The sequence below is a fragment of the Rhynchophorus ferrugineus genome, unplaced genomic scaffold, assembly GCF_030347505.1.
Source record: "Rhynchophorus ferrugineus isolate W39M unplaced genomic scaffold, kcgeb_rfMv2 rfM1, whole genome shotgun sequence".
Classification (NCBI taxonomy): domain Eukaryota; kingdom Metazoa; phylum Arthropoda; class Insecta; order Coleoptera; family Curculionidae; genus Rhynchophorus; species Rhynchophorus ferrugineus.
The window spans coordinates 41941666-41956285 of record NW_027472580.1 but is presented as its reverse complement, the minus strand read 5'-3'; the positions used below and the strand labels follow the sequence as shown (position 1 = coordinate 41956285).

The following is a 14620-nucleotide window of genomic DNA, read 5'->3' as shown; positions in this document are numbered from 1 at the left end:
TCTCAATCTCTTCCATTTCTATATATATTTATTTTTCTATTCTCTCAAAAACCGATAATAATATAAATGCATAGTAAAAAAATCATAAACCGGTGTAAACCCGGTTAAGGAATAGTCTGTGCTTCAATTAGAATAAATGAAACTTCTAAATATATTTAACGTTCATCCAAATAATCCTTAGGCAAAATGATTAATTATTAACCACCGAAACTGATTTAATAACAAATAACCGATTAACAGCTCAGTGATTTAAAAGCTTGTTCAACATAAAACCTTAAAAGGGTTTTTACAGACAAGCAGGTGAAATAAGTGGTTAAATTGGAGCTTTCGAAAAACATCCCAAAAGTAATTAATACTGGTAGTGCACCCAGCATGTTAGTCGCAGTGGTTAAAGAAACTGAAAGAACTTCTAAATATTGTGATACTCACGAGTTTAAATCCCACCCGGACATGATTGTAAATATATGTTTCAGATTAACCATAAGCTAAAGTATAAAATCTGATAAGTTTGACATCGCAACACATATTATCTAATGCACCAGTCCATATAAAGATTTTTTGGTAAAAGTATGGCTCTAAATAAACATTTTTGCAAGATCCATTCCCATTTTTGCTGCATGTTCTTATGAAGATATTTTAATGTTTAGGGACGCAAATTTGGATGTCTATTGTTATCGACAGTATGTAGTAGGCAACAACGAAATAAGCATATGGACTTATATTTTTAAATCATAATGAGAGAAAAATATTTATAAATAATATGACAAACTAATATTAAATTAACTAAATAGAAAGTAAATTCTTTAATTTGTAACGGTTTCCTCAGAAGTATCTCTCTACCCTTAATCTGAAAAGTATTAAATTTTGCCATGAAAATAACTATTACCTTGGAGAAAGGCGGTATGAAGCCTAGAAGCCCAGCTGCCAAATATGATATTCCTAAATTTAAAAAAAAATACCCCAAATAGTTTTAATAGAATGTAGAAATCTAGGACTCGACAGAATTAAATATACTTTAAGAATTATTTCGAAAAACATCAGCAATGAATTATTTTTAATCAGAGATGTTGGCTTTAAAATATTCTTTCATATTGAAACCTATTACGATACAGAAATTCGTTTTTAACATATTATAGAACCACGATTAAGAATCTTTAGGGTAAATGATGTGGCTCGTTGAATGGAGGTAAAACGAAATGAAACAGTGGTGTTTACATTATGTGACCGTTATTTATTGGCTATATAAAAAAATGTGAAAGATACAACTAGATAAAACGGATGGCAGCGGTGTTACCTGAAGACGAGGCTTGGGCAGTCGATGGTGGCACGTCTAAACCAAACGAGGGTTGAGCACTGAATGAATCGCAATACCCTTCAATCACATCCCAGACAAACGTCTCGGGGTTGCCGCCAGCTATTCGTTATCGGGTTCTAGTTGGCGCTGCTGACACCCCGCCCGTCTTCAACATCTGGTATTTTATTTCTGGGTATTTTGTAGACCGTTATTCCACGATGTAAAATTCGACATGCCTCAAGGTCGCTACAAATCTATAGTAAATTCATATTAACAATTAATTAATATCATGAATACATTACTATTACTTGAAACACACCAGTGGGTGAACGAAATAACCGATATTATTTCTATCGTATTCTGCACAGTGCCTAAAAGGAAATCAGTGTATATCAGGGAGCTTTGATCTAAGCAAAATAAAATATTAAAGAGGCGAAACAACCCGTAGATGTTGACGTAATATGCTCACTATCAGACAGAAAAATTCACTTTGTTCCGCTAAAGTAGCCCGCTGCTCTATTCCACTCCAGAAAATAAGTTTTTCAATCCACAAAGCGTTCCATTATTAGAGCGAAACGTGCTCGAGATCCAAAATTCCGGACCTCTATTCAGTCAGCGAACAGTTCTTAAAATATTTCAACAATAATACCGACGAAAAGAACGACAAATAACATTATATTTAGTTTATGACGTTGTGCGCTTATTGTAATGTTGCGTTCGAATTGTGTAAATGCACTCTGCCTTGCTCGATAGCCACTTCTCCCCATGAATAGATGACAGAAGCAGGAAAAGATCGACGATTTTAGGGGAAAAACTTATTTTACAAGAAATATTAAATGTATCTCCTAAGTAGGTGCGGTTTGTAATAAGTGATATTTAAACGATTTAAGATAATAATTTCGATAAATGTTTGCAAAATTATGTAGTTTTTAGCAGTTTAACCTTTAAGGAGGAATATTTTTTTGTTTTTTATTTAATATAATCGAATATTATTTCTTCTATGGGATAATTTTGTTTGTTATTGTGGAATTGATAGGAATCGAAATGTCTCTTCTATAATAATTATGTAAAAACGATAAAGAAAAAAATCATATTATTACTACATTAAAACATATTGGACTAGCTTGATATAAAAAATGATTTCTTTCACAGCTGAAAATATCACTGCAATAATTAAAGTACGAATTGCTATGGATGGAGGAATGTCAAGAATTCATAGGGGACTTCATTCAACCGTCACCTAATTTATAACATCTTAAGAAATAGGGCATTGGATGGGTAAATTAGGTGCAATATATATTAATATATCAATATATATTAAAAAACTTTTTCCCATCATTTTGGCAACATGGCGACACCGAGTTAAACGATTGACGTTGATTTAACAATAATCCATTCATTTATTTTCGAGCTTGCTCAGTACTTCGAAACTGTAGGCCAGTCAAGCCATATTACATCGAAATTAACCTGTAACGTTCAGCAGGCGTTATGTTAGGTGAGTACTCTGGGTCCGCCAGAACTTTTCACCGTCAATCACAATACGATAATACCATAATAATACAATACAGGAAACCGCGATGTTTTAACAAAACGGTTCTAAATGGAATTTTCAGTTCACTCGTGTGGTAGCCATCTTTGTCTCTTTTGAGTCTTTCTCATAATGTGTGTTGCGATGCAATTACATTGGAATTATCTATTAGGTGTAACGGTTTTTTTGCATATATATATATATATATATATATTGTATATATATATATATATATATATATATATATATATATATTGTATATATATATATATATATATATATATATATATATATATATATATATATATATATATATATATATATATATATTGTGTAAAATAAAAGGTATACGTAATAACTGTTGTAATAAATAAATAAAAATAAACAAAACCCTTATTTAACCTATCTACTACACGTATTTTATATTCGACTATATACACACAATTTAGCTTAATGCTTACCTAAACCTATTTATCTATTTACAATATTATTTTAACTACTACTTAGTGATCACTTTGAAGTCGACGACGAGCCCAAACAATACACAAATAATAATGTAATCTTGTAACATATAAAACAAAATATTTTAGTACGTTTAGTTCTTATTTCCTTCATTGCAGTGTTTCCGTGTCCAAGTCATTTTGATATGACACTTTTATTCCATGTCTCAGCATTTTAAATACATGCTCATGTATTTATGAATAATTAAACACATATCCATGCACACAACTATCTTATATTAATTAGATACTTAACTTTAGTTGTTTCCCACTCTCATCACCTTATTCACCATCAAAAGTTTCATTGAGTCACTCTCGCTTTCTGAGACACTATTCAAGTCAACGATTTCACGAATACGATTTCACCATTTATCAATTTCTTCTTCAGTATGTCTCATGAAACTCATTGAAACCAAATGTGTTATTGTAGATGTAGCGACCTTGAGGCATGTATATATATATATATATATATATATATATATATATATATATATATATATATATATATATATATATATATATATATATATATATATATATATATATATATATATTGTATATATATATATATATATACAAAAACAAAATATATATATATGTGTTAGTTTGTATATATAATATCGTATTTTATCGAATGTCTGATAAAGGATATAGTAGAAAAGTCGTCGAGCGAAATATAAAATGCATAGCTAGCGAAAAGCATATACGAATCTGATCGTCCTTGAGTGGTCCAGATAGACAACCAGGCATTACACGAAGCATGTATCAACTAAGACCTGTTGAATGTCCCTCTATCGTGACCATAGCCATTAAACTGCAGGAGGGCGCGCTGCTTTCTCAGTTACCAACAAGAACACGAAGGAAGAAAGCTTCAGCGATACAACAAAATATACCCTTCGAATCGAGGGACGCTGAGTATAAGCCAAACAACCAACAATACATAAAAAAACGGACGATTTTTGACAGTGACGTTCTGACATCTAATAGAATAGTATATTTCTCACCAGTTAGTTTTTTCATTTGAAAATTGGGTTCGAGAACGAAATCGAGGTTAAAGAAAGACTTACCAAAACTATGCAACTGATTTAGTTAGTCAATTTCATAATTCTCTTCACCATACGAACTAATTCTTTATACATTATATTCTAATTGTTTAAATAAACAAACCCCCTCTGCACATTAATTTACGTAAACCAGAGAGAAAATAAATTTTATTTACTTAATTGTTTGTTATTTGTAATTGTTAATTCATTTGTAAATTGTTTTTTCAATTTAACATTCAGTATATGCTAATAGATAATTCGAATATAATTGCGTCGCAATAACGTGTAAGCATCTGAATATAGCTGCCTGAAAATTCTTCAAGAGTTTGAGGTCCAGAAGCCAGTTTGTACCAATTGCTATTAATAATTGAAATAACTACTCATAAATCGCTGAAACCAAACCGATAGTTTTGATGGACTGTATCATCCAAGGTTTCTGAAAATCTTTGAAGGGTTACTTGAAATCAATCGTTTAAAGCGAAGAATGTCGAAAATGCAATCTAGAGTGTTCCTTGAGTAGCATCTGTATATACTGAGTAACTCAATAATGTTAATTTGAAACTGTTAATTTGGAACAGGGAGGTCCCAAAACCATGGCATTTAATAGTTAGGCTAAATTGTTTAACAGTTGCTAACATTGATACTTGGTATTTTTACCTAATAGAAAATTTAGCTAAATTAGAATACGTGTCGCGACCTTAGATAAACTCTGGGCCTTGATCTACAGTCATATTTTCTGATTCGCTTTTTTAGTGTCATATCGCCAAGCGCAGTTATCTACGGAATAATTTTAAACGAGTGCATGTGATAAATTGGAAAATTAAATAAAAAAAACCTCTTGATATATAAGTTAACTAAAAAAACTATCACGAACGTAAACGTTAAAGTTTTAAATGCGAAACACAAACCGTAACGACAGTTTGCTTATGGTGAAATAATGACTTTCAACGAGAAGTTTAAAATGAATGAAAAAAGTGGTCGACATGCAAAGCTGTCTTATGTCTAATATGCAAATTTGCCATCACAATTAAAAATATATTACTGAAAATTATAAAACAATTACGTCGAGTGTTTGTGTAGAGTGTTGTTCGAGCTTTATGTAGTTGAAGTTGTTTTAAAATGTTCTCTAGTATAGAATTTCTTTTAAGTAATCATAATATATTTTATAACACGTTGAATAAAAAGTTCTCGGGTTGATTACTATAATTTTCATCAATAAACTACATGAAATCATGTATAGCCCGTTCAATAAAATATAGAACCCACGTCAACTGGATCTATGACGTCAAAACGTCGCAATGTTGCCACATCGACCTTGAGTTTTAGTTCATTTTGGCTTTGACATATAACAAATTTCTAATTTAAATAAATTAATCAAGCAAAAAATATTGTCAAATATAATTTATTTTAATATGTAGTACATCTAAGGCATATATTAGTGGATGACTTAAACGACAGATAATTAAAAATTCACAATTGTTTGTTCATATTTTATTTTGGTTAGGGTTGTTTTATATTATATTTATATTAAATTAAATTCTACCCCATCTATAAGTTCCAGAAGCGTTGGTGATTTGTTAGTTATATACCCTGAAGGCCTAATTCATTTAATTAAAAATTATATATCTTAAGTAATGCATTTTACTCTAATTAGAGAGCATATTTACCTTTTTAACCGACTTCAAAAAAATATTTCTATGTTCAGCTGTATATTTTTTTTGATGTATGTTCGCCGATTTCTCCGTCAATTATCGACCGATCTTCAAAATTCTTTTTTCATTCGAAAGACTGCATTTCGGAAGTGGTCCCATTGGAACCAAATAAGGGTCTGATGGGGATAGGGGAGAAATCAAAGGAAACCCCCAAATTTCAAAGGCACGTACAAAATTTTTACACACTTTTTTAACTAATGTAATCAGATATGTGGGTTTAATATTATTGCTGAACTGATGTAACGGAAGAACGGAAGTCGTTCAGCTCAAAAGCCGTTCAGTTTGGTTTGGTTCCCGACGGGGGCAATAACTTTTCGTTGTTGTTGTAGTTTGGGTAGAACATTTGTCAAAAGGCCTAGATTAAGTGGTGAACCCCCGGTGCCTGAAGCGTTCCTTACTTTCAATTATTGGTTCTTCATTCCCATTTTTCCTCATACGTTATGCACCTTTATTTGGCCTACCTATTGTAATACTTAATAAAATAACTGCGTAATTTATTAAGCAAATATCTAACACTAAAAGAGAGAACTAAAATATATTTAATAAAAAAATTCAGCCTACTTCAAAAAATAAATAAGTATTTCACTAAAAATTATAAAGTAGGCAATCTTAGGTTTCTAACGCAAATAAAAGGGTTTTAAAATAAAAGGTATACGTAATAACTGTTGTAATAAATAAATAAAAATAAACAAAACCCTTATTTAACCTATCTACTACACGTATTTTATATTCGACTATATACACACAATTTAGCTTAATGCTTACCTAAACCTATTTATCTATTTACAATATTATTTTAACTACTACTTAGTGATCACTTTGAAGTCGACGACGAGCCCAAACAATACACAAATAATAATGTAATCTTGTAACATATAAAACAAAATATTTTAGTACGTTTAGTTCTTATTTCCTTCATTGCAGTGTTTCCGTGTCCAAGTCATTTTGATATGACACTTTTATTCCATGTCTCAGCATTTTAAATACATGCTCATGTATTTATGAATAATTAAACACATATCCATGCACACAACTATCTTATATTAATTAGATACTTAACTTTAGTTGTTTCCCACTCTCATCACCTTATTCACCATCAAAAGTTTCATTGAGTCACTCTCGCTTTCTGAGACACTATTCAAGTCAACGATTTCACGAATACGATTTCACCATTTATCAATTTCTTCTTCAGTATGTCTCATGAAACTCATTGAAACCAAATGTGTTATTGTAGATGTAGCGACCTTGAGGCATGTCGAATTTTACATCGTGGAATAACGGTCTACAAAATACCCAGAAATATTATCCCAGATGTTGAACACGGGCGGGATGCCAGCAGCGCCAACTAGAACCCGATAACGAATAGCTGGCAACCCCGACACGTTTATCTGGGATGTTATTGAAGGGTATTTCCATTCATTCAGTACTCGACCATCGTTTGGTTTAGACGTGCCACCATCAACTGCCCAAGCCTCGTCACCAGGTAACACCGCTGCAATCCGTTTTATCATTTGTATTTTTACATTTTTATATTACTTCAATGAATAACGGTCACAGAATGTAAACAGCAGTGTTTCTTTTCGTTTTACCTACATTCACCGAACCATATCAGGTTACTCTAAAGTAGACAATGTTTCTTTCGTCATATCTAGACAATTCTTACTTGCATATCATTCTTGACCTGCATATTTATTGTTATATTTTTGTGCCCCACCCCTTACCAATTCAATTGGAAGCAGCGCCAACTAGAACCCGATAACGAATAGCTGGCAACCCCGAGACTTTTATCTGAGATGTTATTGATATATATATATATATATATATATATATATATATATAAATATATATATATATAAATATATATATATATATATATATATATATATATATAAATATATATATATAAATATATATATATATATATATATATATATATATAAATATATATATATATATAAATATATATATATATATAAATATATATATATATATATATATATATATATATATATATAAATATATATATATATAAATATATATATATATATATATATATATATATATATATATATATATATATATGCACTACTATTCGGAGATATATTAAAGTTAAGAAACAATAAGTTAAATAAATAGGTAAAATAATCAATAAAAAAAAAGACAAATAAAATAGATAAGCTGTGATTTATTACACCCAATTCTTAATTAAATCCTAGACTAACATTTAATTAAAATTAAATATATTTATGACAAATAAAATAAATTGAATGCATTTTTCATAAAATTTAGACCTCATTAAAATTGCCACCATTACATTGAAGTATTTGTTCACAGATTTTACTCATTCTCTTGATTTACTTGGTTAAGTATTCCGAGTGAAGCGTCTTCCATTCACTTTGCAAGTATTCCCACAATTGTACTGAGCTCGATTAGAACCGATTGTGCAATCTACCAAGTTTCAAACTATTTATAAATAGAGAGTGGTCCTGTTTCGCAGTTGTGATGGCCATTACATAATTTGCAAAATATCTGCGTTTCCATTTCGATCTATGAACCGCTGACATAACTTTGAGTAGTGTTGAAAAATAATTTAACTCACCTCAGATGAAATCCTATTATTATAATAGTTTTCTGAGGCTAGCTTTATCAGTTGTAAAATTAGTAAACTGAACTACCAGCATGTTTATTAAAATGAAAAAAATATACCGATTTGTGCGGAGATCTTCTGGAATATGCTTGAGCAGTTAATCAATAAGGCTCAGGGTAGTCGTTTAGTAATAATTCATGCACTAAGCATAATGAGGTTTATTATTTTTCATTCTATTTATATATATTCTATTTGGTGTATAGTTGTGCTTTTTTAGCTTTAATAAAATGTTACCTTATTTAACAATTTATTATACATTTTTAGATTAGCGATTTACTACACCACTATAGTCCATCATTTTCCTATCATAGAACTCCAACTTTTTCAGTTAGGAAGTTATATAAACAAATAGAATTATCGGATATTGCTCTATTATATGGATACGCTAAAAGTTACTGTTTTGTTGTGCTATTCAGAACGGTGAATTAATTTACTTTGCTTTTATTTAAAAATAATTTATAACGTTACGGCAAGGACACACGTTGTATAAGCATATGTGATGGTTCCCATTTATATTGTTGATTTGATAATAAAAACCCAAATATTGGTGATATCTTGGAAACAATTTTCTTAATAATTTTTTCATTTTGACTGAGTTTACTCGAAAATATCCGTAATGAATGCATCAATTGGTTCTTCGGTCGTTGTATGTCATTGGGTGTCAAGTCAGGACTGTACAGCGGATGATCCATTAAATCGACCCCTTGTCAGTGAATATGTGAGCTTGTAACAAAATAATAGTTATGCTCTATTCAGGATTGACCGGACTATATTCTTCTAACTACTCTGTGAACAAGCAATAATATTCTGCAATGTGATTATTCCGCAAATAGCCTTTTTGGATGTTGTTAGTTTTAGAAAACCCACGTAGCTGATTGTTGTTTTGTATTTTGTTTTGGGCTCATAGACATAATGTATTATGTAAATTTTATACACAGCTTTTGAATATTTCTTAAATTATTCGAGATCCTGCATGAACAAATATTTTTTACTGCCAAATGATCATATTGATATTATGTATGTGTCAGATATTAAGCTATTATTGATGATGATTTTCATACTAACAAATTATGCCCGGACCTCCTGATATATAAAAACAAGTAACAACCTTCAAACCAACATTATTTTTTCTTAACATAAGCAATTAACTTGGCTCAGTGGATAATATATAATCAAAGAATAACTTTGTTCTACTAACTTCTATAGGTGTATTATATTATAAATTTTTTTGGTTTCTGCTTAGTCTTTTTGCTTAGGCCAGGGTTTTTCTTCTCTTCTGATGTCTTTCTCTGATACATTCATGCCAAATTCGCTATTTATATTCGATTCCCATATTAGTTTTAGCGGCTGGACTAGAATTGCGTTTCCACCAACTGAGTTGTCTAATTTCGATGTAATTCTTCCACTAATTCAATATCGAGGTCTTTTAATATTCATTTTCATATCATTCTGCTCAGCTTTTTTGCGCCCTTGTCTCTCCAGAGGTGTTTCATTTCTACTGCTTGTAACTTACTTTTATACCTGCTTGACAATACCCACGCCTCGCTTGATATTAGTGATAAACTGATTTATATACTTTTTATACCATACCATTTTAGTTTTGCTAGATATTTCCCTTTTATGAATCAATTTTCTATCTATAGCGAAGTATAAATTTAAGTTTTACCAAATTATGGTTTTCATTTCCTTCCGCTGGCTTCCTTTACCTTTTCTTTCTCTGGATAATTATTACTTCGGGCTCTCCCATCTCCATAAGTTTCGTTTTGATTTTATTCACTATCATTTAACATTCTTCTAATATCTCTCTTTTTCTATTTAATACAACCCATGGTATTTCTTTCCTAATCTTTTAAATCTCTTTTCCAAATCAATAAATACTAAGTATGTCTGGCATTGGATTTGTGCCAGATATTTGTCTTATACTGTTTATACTGTATTATATCTTCGCTAAGTTATAAATTAGTATTATCATCATAGTAATATTAGCCAGCAACAAACTAAACCAAGGAATTATATTATACCAACAAGAAGTGGTAATTTCCAATTACACTTATATCTCGCTACACGGCCGCTCTTCATACGTCATTTCGCTATAACGGCCCTCTTCAATTAAGGCACGTTTTCGATTTACGTCCTAAATTGATTCACTATTACGGAACATTTTTTGTCGATATATCTACATGTTATCAATCTCGATGCACTTCTTTTCTATTTCCTATTGTTTACGAGCGTTATTCAGTGTGTGCTTATAATGCGGCTGTTACACATCGGAAACAATTACTACAAAAACTTACTTACAAAACTGCAAAAATTGGAAACAATTAGGTACATCTTTGGTACGTAAGTACATATGTATATGTATGTTTTTGTGTATTAATTTTATTTTATAATTTCATTATTTTTTAGACAAAATACCACCGGAACGACGATCCACTTCAGAGACTGATACAAAGAGCTGCACAAAATCAGTCACGCTAGGAATTAAACTAAAAGTATTACGTCGTATAGAAGTCGGAGAGAAAATTGTTGAAATTTGCAAGGCAATGGGACCTGCGAAATCTACCATTCAAACTATTCGCGATAAAAAGAATACATTAAAACATATTTACAATCTACTACACCTTTAAATATCTCGATATTAATATGCCAAAGAAACTGTATTATCGAAAAAAAATGGAAAAACTATTGATAAGACGGATTGAGGCCAACAGCCGGAGAATGCCAATAGGTCAAATGAATATCCAAGAAAAAGTTTTTGCGAAAATTTGAAGAATGGAAATTCGGATGAATCTGCCGAAGATGTAACATTCTAAGCAATCCAAGGATGGCTTGGAAAATTTAAAAATAGATTTAATTTGCATAATTTGAACTTGAAAGTTGAAGTAGACGATAGTGAAAGTTGATATATCAACATTTTAAAGGGAATTATTGAAAGAGGTGGTTATAAACCTCAACAAGTATTAAACATCCTCTTTGAAAAGGATTTTAATGTCGAACGTAACGCTAAAGTTTCTCGAGAAATTAATTCAGCCATTAGCTGTTATAAATTACTGAAGAACGAAATAGATAAGAATTTAAGACAAACAATGTTAGAGAATTTTGTTAGGCCAGGCCCATCCTTACCAGCGAAAAATGATGACGACAGTGATCTGTAGGTTACCATTTCTTCATCGTCTTCAGATTAAAGCCATTTAAAAGAAATATGTATGTATACATACACATATTTTATGTGACATGAAGTTGTATTCATTTTTTTTATAGATTATTGTTGCTTTTACAGTCTGTTATTATTTTATGTACAATTGTATGTACTTCCTTACTTATGTTATGTATGTATTTTTGATTTAAATGAAGTAAAAATATAAAATGCATTTTGAAAGATAAATCATGTTACGTATTTAACAAATTTGGAACCGATCCCATTGCATTTATATGAATTTGTATTAAAATAATTGATTCCTTATACGGCTTTTCACGGCCAAGTTTCCTGGAATGTATCTAGGCGGTAAAGCGAGGTATGAGTTATTTTATATTTGCTTAAAATAATTTTAACAATTACCTATATAAGTTTATTTGGTACATACAGATAGTTGACCACATTATTAAAAGGACCAGCTATACTCATTAGCTGCAATTTTTACTATTGTTCTGAAATAATTTGCTTAAAAATCATTTTTACTAATTATTCAGAATTATGTTTAATATAGGTATCTCAATTCCATGTAAAAAAATGGATTATTTATTTTGTTTAGGGTGATTCTCTATATAAAATTATTAGCATAACTTAAGCATAGCAAGCATAACTTACCGACAAACTATTAACCATGTTTAGCAATTTGCAATATTTAAAATATATCCCATATTTAGAGATCATTTAGTTTAATTTTGATAATGTATATGTGTATCGATTTTCTGAGGGAAGCAGATATTATTTACTGTTTCCTTTCCCACAGTCGACCAATGAATCCAGTCTGGAATTTGAGGCTGGCAAACCTGCCAATATTAATATACAATTCCCCAAAGCGTATATTGAAATGTTACTACAACTTGACTTGTCTATGGCGTGCCTCGTGACTCTTTTGTTTTGACGCCAATAACTGTTGTTGTATGTTCGGTTATTTATATTCGTACATTACTAACAGGAGACTCATTAATGTAATCAAAATATTTTGTTCGTTTTTACTTAAAATATGTGTATTTGCATGAGGTGTGATTAAATTTCTTGTCGCCTTAATTGAAACGTAGATGTATATTTTTAGCATACTGTTCTTGTCCTAAACATACTTTTGGTGTGTTATATATTAGATTTTAAAAATTATCTCACAGTGTCTTGAAAATGTTGACTAGAAGAGAGTGCAAGGTATGACACCTCATAACTAATATTGCAGACACATCACTGATTCAGTGAAAAAATTAAGTGAAGAAAGGTATATCAGTGTTAATGTAAGGCAGTCGCAGTCTTTAAGATTTATAGGTATAACAAGTTGTAGGTCTAGCAAGGAAATTATATAATCTATTGATATTAGATACATTAAATAATTTTTTAAATTCCGGTTCATAAGGTAAGATGATTTTTGTACTGGCCTGGCTACAAAAATAAACAAGTTACTTTTTAGTGCTCCTAAGTCCCGATCTAATTTAATATATCTCGATGTTATGACCAGAAGTATCCTACGATGTTTAGACAATATTTTTCATGCCTTCTGTATTTCATGACTGGTTAGCTCTGCAAGTGATGAACGGTTATTGGGCTGTTTAATATATAATATTATATAATATTGGTTTATACCATAAGATTTTATTTAATTGTATACATTTTGTGTATTTTTTTGTTTTCATCAGGCAATACATATTTACTAAATAACACTTCCTGTTTAAAACAAAGATTTAAGTAAAATATTTATGTTATTTATTCATATCATTGTTACCACTAGTTTAGAAGCTACTATGGATTTAGTCAAATATCCTTTTAGCTATATTTTTTACAATGTAATATTATTAGTATAAGACTGCAAAGCAATGTAAATTTAACTAAAAAAAAACATCAAATGATCGATATATTGACAATTCCAGACAATCCATTGGCCCAAAATCGACATAAATTAGTTGTAGAAAGAGCGTAGAGGAAAATTCGTATTTATTCAAGCAAAAGGAAGAAGATTTCTTAGGTCAAAATTTGATAAGGAATAGTAAATAGATCCATTATTTAGATAAATTACACGTTTGAATAAACATTAAAAAATTACTGTGTGTGGAGTCAATCATGAATGGGATAATTACAAAAAATATATAAAAATTTCAGAATCGTTAAAATTAGTATATTAGGCCTTAAGGCTTGCTCAGATGCGGAATAGAGTGTAATTTACACAAATACTTTTTTAGTAGGATTGGCGACCTCTTAAACAATTTTATTTTGACTCTTTATTTGACTTCGATGTGACTTGTCATCTTGCGATTTGTGTAAGCTTATAATCTAACGTATATTAGCTACCTATGAATGCATTTTAAATAAATTACAACAGATGGTGTTACTGTTTATTAAGTCGGATTGGATAAATTTGTTGTCCTTTTAAAGTATTTCTCATTTTGTCGAACTGTGAACGAAATATTTTTCAGTGCGTTGAAAATATCTAAATTTCTACTGAGTAAATCGTATTTGCGCCCTGTTTCACATCTTTGTTTCAGTTTGAGGAGAAAAGCAACTGAAAGCTATCGAATGCTGTGTGAAACTTATGTCAACCATTCTGCATCGATTTCAAGGTGTATATGTTTCGGCCTTTTAAGAGTGACTATTTTAACACCGAAGACAAAGTGCGTTTTGGATAGCCAAAGAAATTGAAGACGGGAATCTAAATATATTTTTTGATGAAATTGACTGTTTGAGCAGAGCACTGCT

At 30.3% G+C, this 14620-nt stretch overlaps 1 long non-coding RNA gene across 2 annotated transcripts; it reads right to left on the bottom strand.

Annotated features, from left to right (window-relative positions):
• Nucleotides 1–1210: 1210 nt before the first annotated feature.
• Nucleotides 1211–12832, bottom strand: LOC143197450 (uncharacterized). Of its 2 annotated transcripts, XR_013006007.1 has the most exons (3): nucleotides 12533–12832; nucleotides 1603–1665; nucleotides 1211–1548 (listed from the first exon to the last, which is right to left on the bottom strand). It is a non-coding gene; the product is annotated as an uncharacterized LOC143197450 (long non-coding RNA). The 2 variants fall into 2 exon arrangements; XR_013006005.1 differs by lacking the exon at nucleotides 1603–1665.
• Nucleotides 12833–14620: the final 1788 nt, after the last annotated feature.